A 19,205-nucleotide genomic window follows, 5' to 3' on the forward strand; every position below is an offset into this window, starting at 1 on the left:
AAAAGAGAGATAGAGTATGGGTCCCTTATCCAGAAACCCGCTATCCAGAAAGCTCCGAATTACGGAAACCCCGTTTCCATAGACTCCATTTTAATCAAATAATTCAGAATTTTAAAAATGATGCCTATTTTAATAAAACAGTACCTTGTAACTGATCCCAACTAAGATATAAATAATCCTTATTGGATGCCAAAATAATCCTATTGGGTTTAATTAATGTTTGATTGATTTTTTAGTAGATTTAAGGTATGGAGATCCAAATTACGGAAAGACCCCTTATCCGGAATGCCCGAGCAAGATCTGAAGGTCTAGACTTAGCTTAGAGTGCCTATGATGTGGAACTCAGTAAATGATCTAATGAGGCATCTCGGTTCTAATACAGGTGGCTTTGTTTCCGAAGCAGGAATAACGCACAGAGCTGCAGCCCAAGTGCAGTTATTTAGTACCAAACAGAAATGTCAATTATTTGTAATTATTTATTGGTAATAACCAGCTGTCCAGCCGCCTAGGGATTAATAAAAGGATTTTTGTGTATATTATTTTTTTTTCAAGTGAGACTATTATATTATTTTACTTGTGAGGAAAGGACACATCTTTTTTGTTGTGGAGTCACTGTAACTGTTGCTTCCCCAGTACTATCAATTTTTATTAAATGTTTTCGAGGGAAAAAGACATTTTACGTTATTTTTTAGTTTCTAAAATTCTCCCTCTTCCCTTGATGAGACATAAAAGGCAGAGCAATGCCCAATATATGCCCAATATAGCACAAAGGAGTACGGATAATGTCACGCGTGGCGCTTTGCTAGTGCTCTTACCCACAGGGCCGGATTTCTCTTCTGGGCGCCCCGAGACCCCTGTTGGTGCCCCCCCTCCACCGGTGCACATGCGCGAACGCGCGACAAACACCCCCCCCCCCCACAGCCGCGAGTGCGCTCCTTTTAACTCCCATACTGAGCAGTGGGCAGAGGTCCCGACTGCTCCGTATGGGAGATAAATTTAAAAATGTTCTTGCGGCGGGGCGGCATGCCGCCCCTAAACTTCTGCCGCCCTAGGCCCGGGCCTTTGTGGCCTTGCCACAAATCCGGGCCTGCTTACCCATGGCCTACAGTGCCAAAGGCCTTGACTATAATGGCCTCCACCTAAAGCATTTAAATGTTACAGCACAAATCTCCTTGTGTGCCTTTACCCTTATGGACAGTGCCTGTATGAGTGGCCTTTATGTTTAAGATCAGGCAGTTTAGACTGCATGTTTACTGGGTGTATCACAAATTGCTGGGATTTTTCCAAATGAACATTCAGTGTATAGATGTTTATGGCATTTTGACATTCTTATGGCAAAATGATGGTGCCTTATAAGCCGGTTGCATGGGAAACATAAGCAATCAGCTACTGGGCAGTACATAACCCCATTAGACTCCGCAGAACGGAGTAAGATTTTCAGGAACCTGTGGGTGTTGTAGGGTGAGAATACATTTTGTAAAGAAGAAATTCATTTTGATCCCTGAAAATCTCAACATTTGACATTGGACATTTAGGGGCTATATGGAGCTGAAACTGATAACTTGTTGCACTAGTATGTACCCATGGTGGGGTAAAAAGGGGTTTAATAGCAAATAGTACCAGTAAAGTTTGTAGTTAAATCTGATTAATATAGACTAGGGAAAAGGTCCTAATAAAACCACTATGCCCCATAAATAATCTCACAGCAAAAACCTGCAGTTTGTTGAGGGATGATCTGTCCCGGATTCATATACTGACACTGTGCAAGACTGCGAGTTGTACCCAAGGCTCATTCTCCTAATTCTGCTGTCTCTATGGGGGATATATGGGGGATTTTTTTTCCCCAATTTTTTTTTTCTTTCAGATTTTTAGGGTTAAAAGTCACAGAAAAAAAAAGTTGTGACTTTTGCAAATGGCTAAAAATCCAAATCTGACAGTTTGACAGCTTAAATTTATATCTGATATCTTGTAGAAGTCAATGGCAGATGTCCCTTCCATTTTTGATGCTGGTTTTTGTATGACAATTTGATAAATTCGAGCTGTCGGTCCACAGTTTGAAAAAGTTGCAGTTTCTGTGACTTTTTCCTACTCTGACTTTCTCAATTCAGATTTGTTTGTAAATGTCAGACATACATGGAAATAAAGATATGAGCAATGCTAGAGGTTTAGTAAATGTGCCCTATGAGTGCTGCACCTTTGTTCCTAAGCTTTGGCTTAAATAGTTCCATGTCCTACTTCTGCAGTCATTGCATTTGAATAGATCTCAGAACTGTACCTGTAGAGAAAGCTACAGTTCTCATAAATATTTGGCATAATACCTGTAAGGAGGTAACATTTATTTTAGTTTGTTAGTGTAAATAGTTGGGCAATGTTTAAGTTTAGCCAGTAGGTGGCACTAAACCATAAAGAGATACTGACAGCAGAAATGAAGCAACTATCATAACATTGTCTTTTCACGAGCTTAATTATTTTGCTGTAAATCTGCTGCCTGATGCTTTTACATTACCTATCTGATCACCCATGTTCCCAGTCCGTTAGCATTAGACGCTATAACTGACAGATTGAGAAGGAACAGTCAGGTTTAAGACTGGACATATCAGTAGAAAATAATCAGCATGACCTATAAATAACTTTTAGCATACCCCCCAACTGTCCCGCTTTGCGCAGGACTGTCCCGCTTTTAATAGCGCATCCCGCTGTCTCTGATAGTTCCAGGAATGGCCCGCATTTACGTAATAGACATTCATTGAACTAGCCTGGACGGAGGGATGCGCTGATTTGAGCCGGGCGCTCCTGCTCCTTGTTCGGCTCTGCTTCTTATATGGATCCTTGTGCGGCGGCGACAGGCCCTTTTATAAGGTTGCGCCCCGTGCGTACTGATGTCACACGTACGCACGGGGCGCAACCTTATAAAAGGGTACTGCCTGTTAGGCCATAGGGGGCACTGTGTATGGGGGCAAAACTGGTACATAGTTATAACTCACTGACTGCCTTCTCTCTATATTTGTATTTTATATGTAGGAGTTGCTATATTGTTTTCCTTAGGTAGTACAGTATGAGGGTATAGCACATTTGCTATAGCCCACCATTTCAACTATATAAAAGGAGTATTTTTAGAAAAAAATGGGGTGTGTCAATTGGGGCGTGGTCACAAAAGCGGGCGGGGTCAAAAAAATTGCTGGCCTACTTGCGCCAAATCTTTTTGTCCCTTTTTTTTCATTTTTCAAATGTTGGGAGCTATGTTTTAGTATAAATTCATATTATGAAGAGTTGTTTTTTTTTATGTCAGTATCACTTTAGGGTTGGCCTGTAGGGAACCCCCCTCCCATAGGAGCTTATATAAGGAAGTGTCTAGTCTAGACTGCAGAGCTGGCACTCTTCTGGAGTTTCCAGATTTTGGTGGCTCTCTCCCGTTCTCCCGTCCCCAAGCAGCATTCTCCCGATTTATCTCACAAAGTCCTTTGGGGAATTTCGGGCACGCATGTGCAGTAAGCATTTGGTGACGGCATTTGATGCATTTGCACATATGGGGGTACAATATTTCCGCTTCAGCAGCGATTTTGCGGATACGTGTGATGTCACTTCTGGAAATGTGTTTGTGTGTGAGGTCACTTCCGGTTATTGGGATAAAATGCTATACCCCCATTGTGCCAGTGCTGTCAGTTTGACAGCTGTGAGACTGTAAGGAGGGCTGCACTTAGCCAAGACCAGGGGAGGTAGGAGCACAGTGTGCCAGTGCCACCTTGGGGCTGCCTAGGTAGCTGTTAGGGTATCAAGGGCAGTCTTTTGCCCCAACAAGCAGGTAGCATTTGGAGTTAGTAACCTGGGCTATTGTGCAGCAGTTAGGGACTGAGCGTTCAGGTGTTGGTTAGTAGGAAACCTACATGCTGTAGTGAGACAGCCGGGAGAAGCTTTTATATTGTATGTATGACAGAAAAGGAGATTATTGTATAAGGAGAGGAGGCCCCCAAATGGTCAAGACATTCTGCTAGTGCGTTTCCACAGAGAAGCGAGGGTAAATTTGATCAACCAATAAATGATGATGATTAAGTGTAGCCGCAATATAATAAAGGTTGTGTCAATAAGCCAGAGGGTGGTGCTGACAAATTGGCGCCCCCGGGGTTAAACCTTTTGTTTTCCTTTAACACGTGTTACTTCATTTGTTTAGTAATTTGTGCAACTTCTCTCTTTAAATCCTTTTTTTGGTAAATATGTTCATGTCATTCTCTATGTAGGTATAGTGTATGTCCTGCGCAATGGCACTTACACTGCACTATTTATTCTTACATACCCTGGCATGCCCCAATCAGCCCCCAAACCTGCCCTCTCTGTAATATTCCCACACATGGCATGTCCTTCCCAGATAGGGACAGGGGCAACGTATGCATTAATTATTCAACGTAAACTTACATTATGGGGCACATTTATCAAAGTACCATTGACTCCGAATACAAAAAATTTGTATTGGTTCGTACTGTGGGTATTTTCTGTGACTTTTTCATACTTTGCACGACTTTTTTGCACATTTGCGTGACTTTTTCGTACTTTGCAACAAAATTTGTGCGAGAAAATCGTATTGTTGCGCCGAGTACAAAGGTTTTGGATTCATTCAAGCTTCGGTATCATGACTTTCCTTGGGCCAGGTTGGAGCTGCAGAGTGCCATTGAGCCCTATGGGAGACTTTCCTTGGGCCGGGTTGGAGCTGCAGAGTGCCATTGAGCCCTATGGGAGGCTTTCCTTGGGCCGGGTTGGAGCTGCAGAGTGCCATTGAGTCCTATGGGAGGCTTTCCTTGGGCCAGGTTGGAGCTGCAGAGTGCCATTGAGTCCTATGGGAGGCTTTCCTTGGGCCGGGTTGGAGCTGCAGAGTGCCATTGAGCCCTATGGGAGGCTTTCCTTGGGCCGGGTTGGAGCTGCAGAGTGCCATTGAGTCCTATGGGAGGCTTTCCTTGGGCCGGGTTGGAGCTGCAGAGTGCCATTGAGCCCTATGGGAGACTTTCCTTGGGCCGGGTTGGAGCTGCAGAGTGCCATTGAGTCCTATGGGAGGCTTTCCTTGGGCCAGGTTGGAGCTGCAGAGTGCCATTGAGCCCTATGGGAGACTTTCCTTGGGCCGGGTTGGAGCTGCAGAGTGCCATTGAGCCCTATGGGAGACTTTCCTTGGGCCGGGTTGGAGCTGCAGAGTGCCATTGAGCCCTAAGGGAGACTTTCCTTGGGCCAGGTTGGAGCTGCAGAGTGCCATTGAGCCCTATGGGAGACTTTCCTTGGGCCGGGTTGGAGCTGCAGAGTGCCATTGAGCCCTATGGCAGACTTTCCTTGGGCCAGGTTGGAGCTGCAGAGTGCCATTGAGCCCTATGGGAGACTTTCCTTGGGCCAGGTTGGAGCTGCAGAGTGCCATTGAGCCCTATGGGAGACTTTCCTTGCGCCGGGTTGGAGCTGCAGAGTGCCATTGAGCCCTATGGGAGACTTTCCTTGGGCCGGGTTGGAGCTGCAGAGTGCCATTGAGCCCTATGGGAGGCTTCCAAAATCATGCACTGAAGGGTCAAATTCAGAAAGGTTTTCCCGCCGTTTACAATCGTTCGATACGAAAATTTTGTGACTTTTGGATCGCCAATACAATATTTTACAATATATTACCATGACTGTTCCGATTTGCGATCATCAGAAATTATCGTATTTAATCCGAATTTTTCCCATTTCGGGATTCGAACTCGTACTTTGATGAATGTGCCCCAATGTGTATTAAAGAATTGGCAAGTGGTGCTGCAGAGCTTTAGTTGCAGTGCTGCCCAGTTCTATGAATTTGCAGGGCCAATAATTCCCGAGTGGCCATACACAAATTAGGAGCTCTATCACTTAAAGACAAAGTTTGCCCATAAGTTAACTGCCTACATGTTGCAGATGGAACTATGCCAACCAGTTTCTATGTTGTTCTTACACCTGTTTTGCCTCTCTCCACAGTTAAACATAAAATGCTTCTAGTCATCTATACTTAGGGACGCTGGGAATCAGAAAGCAGATTGTTGTCAGGTAAGATTTTTTTTATTGTTTTTATATGGTGCTCATCATTCTGTGCAGGCCTTCTTCATCCTTCCGGCAGATACACAGGTTTCTCCCCAGGCACAGGTCTCAAGCAGTCACTGGCCTTTCTGTTGTTCGACTATGATTCCCAGAAGCCTCTGTGGGAGATGCAGTTACGCACTGAACAGCAGCAACACGGGGAATGTTATCCCTGAGTCTAGCGTACTGCATTCTGCAAATCAGTGTGCGTTTATAAGGTTCAATAGCAAGCTTTGGGAATCTGAACAGCATCAAAGAGAAACTTATTTGCTGTGTCAGCAGCTTCTGTTATTAACCTGCCCAGTGCCTTATTGTACTGGGTCAGAACAACTGGATCTAGAAGTGTCCCTCCATATTGCCCAGGATAAAAGTTGCTCTTATGGTAGTATCTATCAGTTCCTTATTACATTGTTCTTGCAAGGGAACATCCCTCTCACAACTCCAGTTCCCTGCATGATGTAAAAAAATATTTCTTTAAGGCTATTTTTTGAACAAAGCAGTAAACAACAACAATTGTTTCGAAGATATTAAAAACTCTAGTAAGTGAACATGACAGCCCTTCACTTAATACTTGTACTAAGTATTTCTGAGCATGGCCATCGCCCAGCAAGCAGGCCGCAGATCTCGGAGCGCCAGTTAATCTTGACTGGAGTTGACTATTTGCAGTCTCTCTTGTGAAATTAGGGATGCCTTTTCCCCCGCTAGCTGTCCCTTTTCTTTACAGAGATGGACTTGGAGTACTCCTGAGCGAGACGCCTGCTGCCCATTTGGAGGCTGCAAATCTCTGCCTGACTCTGCTCCCTTCAGTGTGGATGGTGAGTCGCGGTATCCGGCAGGAGGGCTGGTGTGACGTACTTAAGGCTTTTCAGCTCACAGGGAAATTGTGAGTTTTGGCTTCTAATTATTCTTGTTGAATCTCTCACCCTGGCGCCCAGTTAGCTTTGCCACATACCTATCTCTTTTTTGAGCATTGTAGCTTTTAAGCGGTCAACTACATGCAAATTTAAGTATATTTGATTGACATTTGGAAAACTTCTCTACCATTTTTCTGGACTTTTTTCTATAGTTATATGGAGGCATAATTGTTTTTGTTTTAGCTCCAGGCAACTATAGCAACTATTAAGCCTTGGAATGAATTTATTGACCTTGTTGCTTCTACTTGGGAAAGCATAGGCTGATTTACTTTATGTTCTGACCATGGCATTCATATGGTTATTGTAAGTCATAAGGTTATTAGTCTTACACTTGGGGCAGTAATTATTAACATTGGAGGCAAACATTACTGGTGATGTTGCCCATAGCAGCCAATAAGATCTTTGTTTTTGTAGTTGACCGTTCAAATTCTAATTGCTAATTGGTTTTTATTGGCAACATGACTGGTGATGTTGGCTTCCACACTATAATGAATATGCCCCTTGGACTAATACAACTGCATAAAGAGTTTAATAACCTGACGTATTGACGTTAAGATCTCCTACAACACTTTGAAAGGTTTATATCTCAAACCGCTCTATGATATTGGAGAACCTATCACTGGCTTTCAGCTTTTTCTCAACACTTTAAAAATGCACTGTTATATTCAGTAATTTTGGGACTGTGAGGTTATGGACTGTATTGTCAAATACTTTTGTAGTTCAACTCCTTCACCATAAGATGGCACCATAACACCAAATAATCTTGGAAAGGTGATGTTTTATTACTGTGCAGCTAAATATTTCTCTTTACAAGTATTTTCCTCCACATTACTGTGCCACTTAACTTTCTCCTGGATTACAACTTCATTTATCTTTAATGATCAAAGAAAAAAGCAAAACCTCTCCCTTCCTTTATCCACAAAACCAATTGTCGCTTTCTTGAAGCAACAAATTGGTTGTTTGATACAATCTGCACACAACTCGGATGGGGCGGAAGCGGAATCTGCAATTCCCACTTTCCAAACTACTCAAACAAGTCCTCTAACATGTTGACCAATCTGACAGTGTTCTAGTGGTGTTCCAGTCATTAATGGACAAGGCTACTGCACAAATCACTACTGTTTCTGAGAAAGATAAAGAATTGGCAAGACACACAGATACACTCGAATCAAGGATGGACAATACGAAAATGGACTTAATTAAGTAATTGAATTAAACAACAGGTTCTGAACCTCCAATTGAAATTAGAATACCTGGAGAACAGGTTTTGTCGAGATAAGAAAACGAGGAATTCCAGAATCTTGGAGTCAGAATTGCAAGAATGCTTTACCATTTACCATCTCAGTTTCTGCACATCGATCAGATCCCCAGATCTCACAAGATCTGCTATCACTGGGGTTTCCCTTGAAATTGATATTTACACGGAATGGCAAGTCATTTTCCCACCCTACACCGAATAAGACCAAGGAAGCTCTCCAGTCTGCTGGATGTACTAATGCCTTACCAACTAAACTGAGTACAGCTCCATGTACCCTGCAATCATCGGGTTGGCCATCGCCAGAAAGACCTTCTCCTTCACGATTCCCTTTACCTCAAAGTGCTACAAAGTACAGTGCTCGTTCCAGGGATCAGCAGCTTCATTCAATTTAAGACTTTTCTCTCATCATTTCCAGGAAGAAGGAACGCATCAAATCAGCGTGTTAAATTCAGGAAATGACTTTATTTATGGCAAGTTTCGTAACAATGAAAATTGTCCTCCAAATGATTTATCTGAAGGTCAAGGAGTGGAGGAGAAAGCAATGGTCTCCTACTGTGGGTCTTTGGAACAGAACCTTAGTAACATGGCCGCTTTGTATCTGCAATGCCTCTCGGATAAAATCTCATTTCTTATCCAAATTGTTATTAACTAAATTCTAAAAAGGAGAACCCTGACTGGTCTGCAGGGTCTGGGGGAGACATAACACGCACTTTGATATTCTCTTGAAGTGCTCTGAGGACTTTGCAACATTAGTAAGCAGTGTATTGGGAACAACCCTAGTGAGGGAAAAGGGGAGGATCATTTTCCAAACCCAGAGATTATATACATGAATTATATGGGTAGCCTCTCCTCTTAAAGGAGAACCACAGACTAATCCCTACCTGCAAAGAAATATTTAGGGGAAATAATATATAAACAGTATTTTGTATTATTTTGTGAAGAGACATGCTTCCCCTTTAAGTGGGAGTGGAAGTTGTACCTGTTGGGCAGAGGAGCAGCCTATGTGCAATTTGTCTTAAATGACTGTGTGTTTGCCACCAACACATTTTATCCGCCCCCAGTGTACTCTGGGACAGTGCTGCCTATCATACGCCCCTCCTTCAGTGGCATCCCATGTGCCGGCCTATAGACTCACATAGCAGCACATCACAATAAAACCCAGTAGCAGTTTTCTTTAATACATTTTTGTAATTTATTATATATGTATTTTTACAATCTTGGGCTTTTTGTAGTTGATTTTGCTTTGGGTGTTTGAGGCATTACACATTATTATACACTTTGGTTCATTTGCCAATATGCATTACGCCATTTAGTAACCTCCCCCAGGTAATTGAAATCAGTCTCCTCTTAGCACAAATCCAGTTCCGCTTCCTGCTTCCGGCTGTTCCATTTCACATTCCCAAGCAGAGGGGCGGGGCTTAACCCAGAATGAGAGTCGCTGAAAGCCTTTCACACCCGACTGAGTTCTATGGAGCGCTGGAGAGCTGAAGCAGGTTTGGACAGTAGGGGGCGCTGCTCTTTCATTCACTCACTTTTATTACTGCAGCAGTGAGACTTCGGGAAGCTTTCTCTGTTGGTTCCAAGTTCCGGCCTCTGCCTTGTATTGTGAAAAAGAAGAAATCAGTAGAAGGAGGGTCAGATTGGAGGGGGTTCTCTGGCCTCTGCTGCAGCCACCGCCCCACATTCATCCTAACAACCTTGGGCAGAAAACCAGAAAAATACAATTACCAGAAAAGGTAAAGTCTCTCATGTGGGGTGGGGGAAACAATTAGGAGATGGTAGGAAACTGATGAGAGTAATTCAATTTACACCAAAAAAAAAAATGTTATTTATAGTTATGGTTCCCTAGTGTGGCCCATATAGCTATTACAGCCGTGTTTGCTCTACCAAGGAGGAAACCACATGGGTGTGTGGCACATTGGCACAGAAGGGTTTTTCTTTTAGCACCAACTTCCTGCAACGTCCGGCTTAGGGCATTTGCTCAGGGATTTTTATATCATTTGGAAATAAGAATTAGCGATGTTTTTATGCTCAGGATAAAGCTGAAGAGACCAAACGTGTCAGGGAGCAATGTGTCAAAGTTTTCTGAAAATGTTTAAAATTATTATTATTTTACATGTTTTATTATTAATGCGTTTTTTGTTGGCACATTGTGGATTGTGACCCTTTCACAGATAAAAAAAAACAATTTGGTCTGTAATAGTTTTCAACTAAAGCCATCTAAAATGTATATTTTTTTATATTGACATATTTTATAGCTGAACCACAATAGACTTTTCTAAATGACATTTGCTGTGTTTTGGCAGATTTCCCTTCTTTCACTTTTTCCTTCTCTTTTTCCGTTGAAAACTGCAGTGAGACAGTATTTGGATAGAGTGTATAGTAAGGAACATTGGGGGCGTTACTGTTTATTGCATGGGGCTGCTATACATGTGGGTACATACAGCAGGTCTCTTACAGATACAGGTCTGCGATTTTGGAGAGATTATTTAAGGGTGACTGCACACGGGGAGATTAGTCGCCCGCAATAAATCTTACCTACTGCGGGCAAACGCTTTCTTTAAAATGCTTTCCCACTGCCGATAATGTTACTCTCTGGTGGGAAAACATACATGTTGCTCATGGGCGTTTCTGGCCTCCGATGCTGCCCCTCTCGCCCCCCCTGCGCTTACCTTTACAGCGCCAGAGGGGGGCGCAGCGCTGGTGTAGAGAGTGTAATAGAGCTCTCTACACTAGCAGAGCCAAAATTCCATATTAAGAAATGGAAATTTGGCTCTTAAAGTTACCAGGAACGGCTTTTTGCCGCCCCAGGTAACTCCGGGGGCGCTGCCGTCTGAGGTTTTTGAAGAAATTCTAAGTTTCCTTGTGAGGAAACCGGTGGGAAAGTGTTTCAGGGAGATCTGAGGTAGTGAAGATTTATCTCGGGCGGCTAATCTCCCTATGTGCTAATACCCTGAAACTGGTGGTGTGTTTACGAATTAGTGTAAATGTAAAACATGAAATTTGTATGCCCAAGGTATATTTTGGGGTCTCTTTATGCCTTGTACTTTCATAAACCTTTGTACGTTGGGCATTAAACTGTTCAGAGGACCCCTGGCATTCATATATAGAGTGTTTTATCTTGGTACCTAATGATATGTAGCAGATAAGATTCTGCAGAGTGGAAGTTTTATGGTGATTTTAGCAAAGCTTTGCGGCTTGGTAGTTTGGAGTAGAAAGACATTTGGATGGATGGTTTTGAGGGAATAATATATAAATATATAAAAATATAGTTTGTTTTCATCTTGGGGCCTTTACAAATTGTTCAGAGGACCCCTGGCATTCATACTTCGTGTGTTTAATCTTGGTACCTAATAATATGTGGGATATAAGAAGCTGCAGAGTGGAAGCCTTGAGGGGATTTTTGGAAATGTCATCAAAATCACCAACTCTAGGAAAGCTTTGCTGTTTGATAGTTGGAGTTGAAAGAGGCGCGCTTGTTTTGGTTCTGGGGGAATGTGTACTTTTCAAAACTATATGACTTTCTGAGGTGAGCGTATATGAAATGCAATAAATGTGTTATTTTTCCAGTAGCTAAAATTATTTTTATTTTGGGGCCCCTAAATGGCACATATTTAGCCATGTACCTATGAACATTGGACATCAAACTGTTTTTTGGACCCCTGGCATTCATATTTAGGGTGTTTTATTTTGGTACCTAATGACCTGTGGGAGATAAGATGCTGTAGACTGAAACCATTTTTTTTTTTTTTTAAAAGGTTTTTATTTTGCTTTTGTTAACACAGAGAACAAACATACATATAAAACTAATAAACATCATGTGGTTTTACATCATGTTGCCTTGGTCTTATTTATACAATTCGCCTATATGGCAGTATTGTCACCTGATAAGCTTAATCTGGAGGGCCTGACGGTATAGTTAGTCCCTGTAGTATAGGGAGCGGGGCAGTTTACGTGGTGGCATCTATCCAGCTTCTCCAGACTTTTTCGTATTTTTGTGGGCATCCCCGTGCAATATATGTGATTTGGAATAGTGGCAGCAAGGTTTTGATTAGATTTAGCCACCTGTCTATTGTGGGGGGCGATTGGGCCATCCAGTGTAGGAGTATACATTTCCTGGCATAGAATAATAGGCTGCGATAAAGGGTTCTCATGTGGGCTGTCGGAGTGAGGTCATCAATTACCCCTAGTAGGCAGACCTTAGGTGTCAAGAGGTTTGGGAGGGAGGTTTTTTCCCCTATGTATGTTGTTACTTGTGCCCAGTATGACTGGATTGACTGGCATTTCCAAAGAAGATGTATATAGTTTGCCTCTGGGGCATTGCACTTGGGACACTGGGGTGGATTGCGCCTATTCATATGGTGTAACCTCAGAGGGGTTAGGTGGAGCCTATGGATAATCTTGAATTGTATCAGTCTGTCCCTAGTTGAGACAAGATAATCGTAGGCTCTATCCGTGGCTTCATCCCAATCGTCATCGTCTATCTCTGGGAAATCTCTCTTCCACATTACATGGGCTGTTTTGAATGGGGACTTTACTGTCGAGAGGAGGAGCGCATATAAAGCTGTAGTGAGTTTTTTCTTTGAGGGGTTTTGCAGGGTTAGCTCTATATTGGTTGTGGTCAGTTGTGGTACTGATCCTCCAAATTGTGCCCGAAGGGCATGGGAGAGTTGGAAGTAGGAGTACCATGGAAGTATTGCTTGGGATTGTGAGTGCCTAAATTGATCTCTAGGTGCCAAGGTCCCTCCTGGTAGTATATCTCCTAATGTTTGAATTCCCCAGTTGGGCCAAATTCTGTATGGTGCTATTTGCTTGAAGTGGGGAAGGTGTGAGTTTGCCCAGAGTGGGAGTCCAGGGGAGAGGAGGGGAAGTTTTGTGTGGGATAGTTTTAGAGCAGCCAGCCAGGTTTTGTATGGCGTAAGTATGATTGGATGTGTTATTTGGAGGTCTGTTGGCTTACAGTATAGTATGGATGCTAATGACTCTGGTGAGGTTGCTATTGTAGCCTGAAGGGGGGAGTTAGGATTTGTGGGGTCTGGGTTCAGCCACCACTGAATGTAGTATATTTGTGATGCGAGGTAGTATAGATACCAGTGTGGCAGACCCAGCCCTCCTTCGGTGACTGGTGCCCTTAGTTTGTTTCTGGCAAACCTGGGTGTTTTGTTTGCCCATAAGAATGCTGTTTGTGCAGCGTCTAGGGTGGTAAAGAAGTGTTTGGGGATTGGGGTTGGGGAATTATGAAATATATATAGAAATTTGGGGAGGAAAACCATTTTTATTAGGTTTATTCTGCCCCAAATGGTGAGAGGTAAGTTGGCCCATATTGTCATTCTTTCTTTCATGGATTTTAGTATTGGGTCAAGGTTGTTTGGGAGGAAGGCTTCTATTCTCCTGTGAACCATCACTCCAAGATACTTAAAGGAGTTTACCCAAGTGAGGGGTGTGGGGGGGAATTTGTTGGGGTCAATGCCCTCCTCTATCGGGAATACACTGGACTTTTCCCAGTTTATTTTTAGACCAGAAAAGGTTCCGAACTGGTTTACCACCTGTAGTACGTTTTGAAGGGAGTTCCCTGGGCTGTCTAAGTATAGTAGTACATCGTCTGCGTAGAGAGATATGCGCTCCTCCACTTCACCTAGTTTTAGTCCTGTTATGTTCTGGGATTGTCTTATTTTGATGGCCAGGGGTTCTATGGCCAGGGCGAACAGTAACGGCGAAAGGGGGCAGCCTTGTCGCGTGCCTCTGGTTAAGCTGAATTCTGGTGATGTATACCCGTTGACTCTGACTTTCGCTATTGGTGATTGATACAGTAGTTTCACCCATTGTATAAACTGTTCGCCCAGGCCATACCCCCCCAGGACCTCCCAGAGGTATGACCACTCCACTGAATCAAAGGCTTTCGCCGCGTCTAGTGAGACCACAATACGTGAGCCCTTGTTACGGTGGTCTGCATGTATATTTGTAAATAACCTTCTAATATTTATATTTGTGGCTTTGTTCGGCATAAATCCAGTCTGGTCTGGATGGATTAGTTCCTCAATTACTAGTTTGAGCCTATTAGATAGAATTTTAGCAAAAATTTTTGCATCCGTATTGAGGAGAGATATAGGCCTATATGACCCGCAGTTGAGGGGATCTTTACCCTCTTTTGGGATGACAACTATTAGTGCATTACTGAAGGAGGGGGGGAGTTGGTTCTGGTCCAACGCATTTATTATGGTTTTTTGGAGCCAGGGGGTTAGTATCTCCGAGGAGGTTTTGTACCAGTCTGAGGGTAACCCGTCTGGTCCTGGAGTTTTCTGGGGTTGGAGGGAAGCTACAGCTTCTCTGACTTCTTCCAGGGTTATAGGACTATTTAACTGTACCATACTGTGTGGGGCTAATTTTGGCAATGGTATGTCTCCTATGTATTTGGAGAGTTGGTCTGGTGTGTAGGTAGTTTTGGTGGCGTATAATTGCTGATAGAATTGGGCAAATGTGTGTGCTTTTTGGGAGGGATCGGTGGTGGGTACTCCTGTGGTGGAGTTAATTCTAGGGATAGTGTTAGGGGGTGTTTGTGCCCTGGATAGGTAGGCTAGCAGTTTCCCATTTTTTTCCCCTTTGTCGAATGTTTTTTGGGTGGCATAGAGTAGTTTTTTTTGGGTCATTTTGGTTCTAGTTTCTTCCAGGGCGGTTTGGGCCGCCTTGAAATTGTGAAGGGTGTCTGTCCCAGGGCTGGAGATGTATATTTCTTCTGTTTCTCTAAGTTTGAGTTGCCTTTCTTCTAGCTCTTGGGCTGTTGCTCTTCTAGCTCCACTAATGGCTGATATTAAGGTACCCCTCATTGTTGCCTTGCATGCTTCCCATACCACAGTTGGTGTGACTGAAACCATTTTTAAAAAAGTTCACACATTTTTATTAACAAAAACGATAATTTTAGGAAAGCATTGCAGTTTGGTGATTTGGAGTAGAAAGGCACAATTACCTATATTGCATTTGTCAGATTCTGTTCTTTCCAGAAATGTATGGTTTGCTAGGGGAAACCTACTGTTAGAGGAACATTTGGCCTTGAAATCAGAAGTGTGCAGCTTACTGGAGCAGTGCTGTAGGAATGGGTCAGTGTGCTGCTGGGAGTTTGTGATCTATAACAATTATGTTTAGGCAGTTTGAAGCCACTTTCTTGTTGCAGAAGGGGAATTACACCAAATACTAGCCTATTTTAATATTAAAGTGTATGTAAAGGCAAATAATAATAACTACTATATGCATTCTTTAGTCCATAAGGAACATTTTTGCAATATATACTGATTAAAACGTATCCACCATTTACAAGACTGAAGCACTCAAATTGCCCTCGTTGGGGAAAACATTTGGTGGTTGCATATCAGCTCCAAAGTGAATTAGCAGGCAGTCCCTGTTCCCTGCTGTTCCCAATTGCCAATAAGAATAGTGCTGACGTGCCTCTTACTGTGTGCGCCTATAGGCCCACTCAAATCTTATTGGTGGCCAGTAACAGAAAGTTCTGGTCGGCCAGTGGCCCTTAGTGGGGAGGCACGCAGAGCTCAAGCAGGGGGGATATGCCCAACAAACAAAATTCCAGAGCTTTAATGTGCAAAGGGTTTGAATCAGTGTGTACTGCAAAATTGCTCCCCACGGCGCAGTGAATGTGTTTAGCAATTATTCATCTTTGCCTTTACGTCCCCTTGAAGTTGTCCTGAAAAAAAGTATATAGTTTTTTTCCCCTGGCTAAATTTAAATGCCCCCCAGGAAAGGCCCCGTAAAATTAAAGAGTGTACAAATGTTCAAAATCTGTTGGGCAATGAAAGTACCTGCAAAGTGACCAAATCGGCTGTTGGTGAAAGGGTTAAGTGACTGGTAGATGTGGAAGAAGATCATGTGCACTTTTTGGTAAAATATCCCAGGGAGACAAAGTGCCTTGTGTGACATGAGCCTAACCAGTGGCAGGAACACAAACCTATGGCAATTAGAGTGTGTCAGGGCACTACAGGGGTTTCTTTTACTGGCTGTTCCAATGTAATGTATTTTAAAAAACCGCATTAAAAAAACAGTACGATACCAAAGCTGGAATGGGTAACGAAAAAGTATGAAAAATAGGACTTTTTCGTGGAAGAATGAATGTACCACGGAAAGTCTTATTATTTTAAAAAATCATACTTTAATGAATGGGCCCCTAAGTGCAGTATGCCCATGTATTCTAATTGTGTTATCAGAATATTGACTGTTAGTCAATTTGTGCACTACCCTTATTTTCCCACTAGATGTCACTACGTTTTGAAGTTCAAACCTTCAAAGAGTGGGGAAATACCAGCGCACATATTCTGAAGCACAGGGATAGGATCTATTATCCAATGCTTTGGGGTTTTCTGGATAAGGGATCTTTCTGTAATTTGGATCACCATGCCTTAAGTCTGATTAAAACCATTTAAGCATTAAATAAACTCAATAAATAACTATTTAGGTTTTAATAAACCCAGTAGGATTGTTTTGCCACTAATATGGATCTAGTCAGCTTAGTTACCATCAAATACAAGGCATTATCAATTTGGAGTCTTATTATATAATCATTGAATGTCATGTGGATTCACATACCCCCACTGAGACTCTGTGACTTGTCTTAAAGAAAATATATCAACCTGTTGATATTAAATCTATTGAGTGGTGCGACTCCCAATCCCAACCGATTGATTTGTGTGACTTATTATTTTATTTCTTTTGGGAATGGTTCTCGTTTGGGTAAAATGTATTTGTCTATACAGGAGTTACTGTTGTTGTAGGGCCCCCTGTAGGGTATTTTAGAGCAAGAGGCATATTAATAAACTTTATTGATTTTATATATATATTATACTGTACATGAATTATATGTACCCTGGACACCTGAGATCCACTGGACTTAATGTTAAATTTGTGTGGAGTTATAAGGATATACTTTTTAGGATATTCATTGCTCTTTTGTATTATAAAGTAACAACAGACAAAGCAATTATTAGAATAGAAACTGCAAAAAGTTCAAGACTGCAAGTTTTAGTTCCGCACACAGTTTAGTAGGACACGAGTAAGACTCTAGCCCAGGGCTCCTCAAACCATAGGCCGTGGGCCAGATACGGCCCGCCAAGGTCATTTACCGGCTCCCGCTGCGTCCTCACCCCTGACTACTACCTGTCTGCCTCAGCGTGGTCCTTAGCCCCTTAGACACTTGGGCCGGTGTGACGCGCTGATGCACACTGTATTCCGCCCCCCAACAGTCTGAGGGCCCATGAACTGGTCCCCTGTTTAAAAAAGTTTGAGGACCCCTGCTCTAGGCTAACAGAACTAAATGATATAAAGGCCAACATGGATGAAACATAAAGGATATGTCAGTTTGTTCTGTAGTGTGAGCACATGGAAATGGCTGGGTGCTACAGTGAGTGGCCAATACGGTGGGGACTGTAGGTACCGCAGGCCTCTCCCCCTGTGCCATTACCCTTAGACTGGGTCCCTTTTTTACTTTGTATTTTGGGAGATCAGTTTCCTGTGGGATCTGTAGGGCTGCGCAGTGATCAGTCAGATCCTTACCGTACTCTAGAACTCACATTCTGTATTCCCTTCTACTGTTCTGCCGTAATGAGCCGAGTTCATTAACATCAGTGAATTGTTCTCTCAGGTAAAAAGCAACTCAGACACAGGGGGAAGATAGAATCTCCTAGAGCTCCATGAGGCGTGAGAACCTTGCTTCTGGGGCAGCATTGGTAAGTATACAGGACAAGGAAACCCAGACTTTATTACTTATTTAATAGGATATTATTTCATTTAGATGCCATTATTTTTTGTTTGTGGATCACTAACCTGACACCCTTGGTTCCCTAAAAAAGAGATCAAGTTATATATACCCTTAAAAGAAAAGGAAAGGTGGAATCACTGGATCGTGCCCCCCAGTGATTGTATTCACATTACTCTAATGTTTTCCAATATCTGTACTTATTTCCTTAGCTGAGGCGGGGCAATGACCAGACGTTGGACCTTCATGGAGCGACTCGGTCAAAGGTTGAACCTTTTGAGAGGAGCTTGAACTGATAATTCTGACTGGCTGAAAAGCACTGCCCTAAGGTAAGATGGTGGCACAAGAGGAAGTTCTTGTTCTTCTTCCAGCATCTGGGTCCAATGAAAGGCTCAATGGTCAGATCAGCCCTATTTGGCCCAGATTGTCCGTTTGGCATCAGACTTACAGATGCGTAGTATATGTAAAATCCAAAATCTGTAAAGTAGATTTATTTAAAATGGTATAAAGTTCAGTAGCTCAAGAGTTACAACCAGCAGTGCATCTCAGTAGTAATCAGCAGTGCATTTAGTCATGTCAGTAGCTCAGGAGTTACAAATCAGCAGTGTAGAAATTTCTGTCAGTAGCCCAAAAGTTACGCTCTGCAGTGCATAACAATCATTTGCTCAGGAGTTACAATCAGCAGTGCAGCTTTTAATGCCACTTACTCAGGAGTTACAATCAACAGTGCAGGAATTTCTGTCAATAGCTGAGGAATTACAATCAGCAGTGCAGGTATTTCTTTCAGTTGCTCAGAAGTTACAATCAGCAGTGCAGGTATTGTTGTTAGTAGCTCATGAGTTAAAATAAGCAGTGCATATGTTACTGTGAGTAGCTCAAGAGTCACAACTAGCAGTGCAGGTATTACTGTCAGTAGCTCTGAAGTTTTTAATCAGCAGTGCAGGTATTCTGTCACTAACTGAGAGGTTAGAATCAGCAGTGCCGGTATGTTTGATAGTATCTCAGGAGTTACAATAAGCCATGCATGTGTTAGTCAATAGTTACAAGAGTTACAATCAGTAGTGCATGTATTTCTGTCTTTAGTTCAGGATTTACAATCATCAGTGAAGGTTTAACTGTCCTTAGCTCTATAGCCCTGATACAAATTGTGTGGGTGATGGGGAGGAGTATTTGGTTGGGGCAGATAGTAAAGTGTCTCTCAGGTGGGATACAAAGTGTGTGAGTG

At 42.7% G+C, this 19,205-nt stretch overlaps 1 long non-coding RNA gene across 1 annotated transcript in view; it reads left to right on the forward strand.

Moving 5' to 3' along the window:
* The window catches only part of LOC101730489, a 213,866-nt gene extending 195,634 nt beyond the window's left edge, over positions 1–18,232 (forward strand). Inside the window, exons 5-6 of the long non-coding RNA XR_004219675.1 lie at positions 17,867–17,951; positions 18,193–18,232. This is a non-coding gene — a long non-coding RNA (uncharacterized LOC101730489). The remainder of the gene's footprint in view (positions 1–17,866; positions 17,952–18,192) is intronic.
* The last annotated feature ends 973 nt before the right edge of the window (positions 18,233–19,205 follow it).

The sequence above is a fragment of the Xenopus tropicalis genome, chromosome 8 (assembly GCF_000004195.4).
Source record: "Xenopus tropicalis strain Nigerian chromosome 8, UCB_Xtro_10.0, whole genome shotgun sequence".
In the NCBI taxonomy this organism is placed as follows: domain Eukaryota; kingdom Metazoa; phylum Chordata; class Amphibia; order Anura; family Pipidae; genus Xenopus; species Xenopus tropicalis.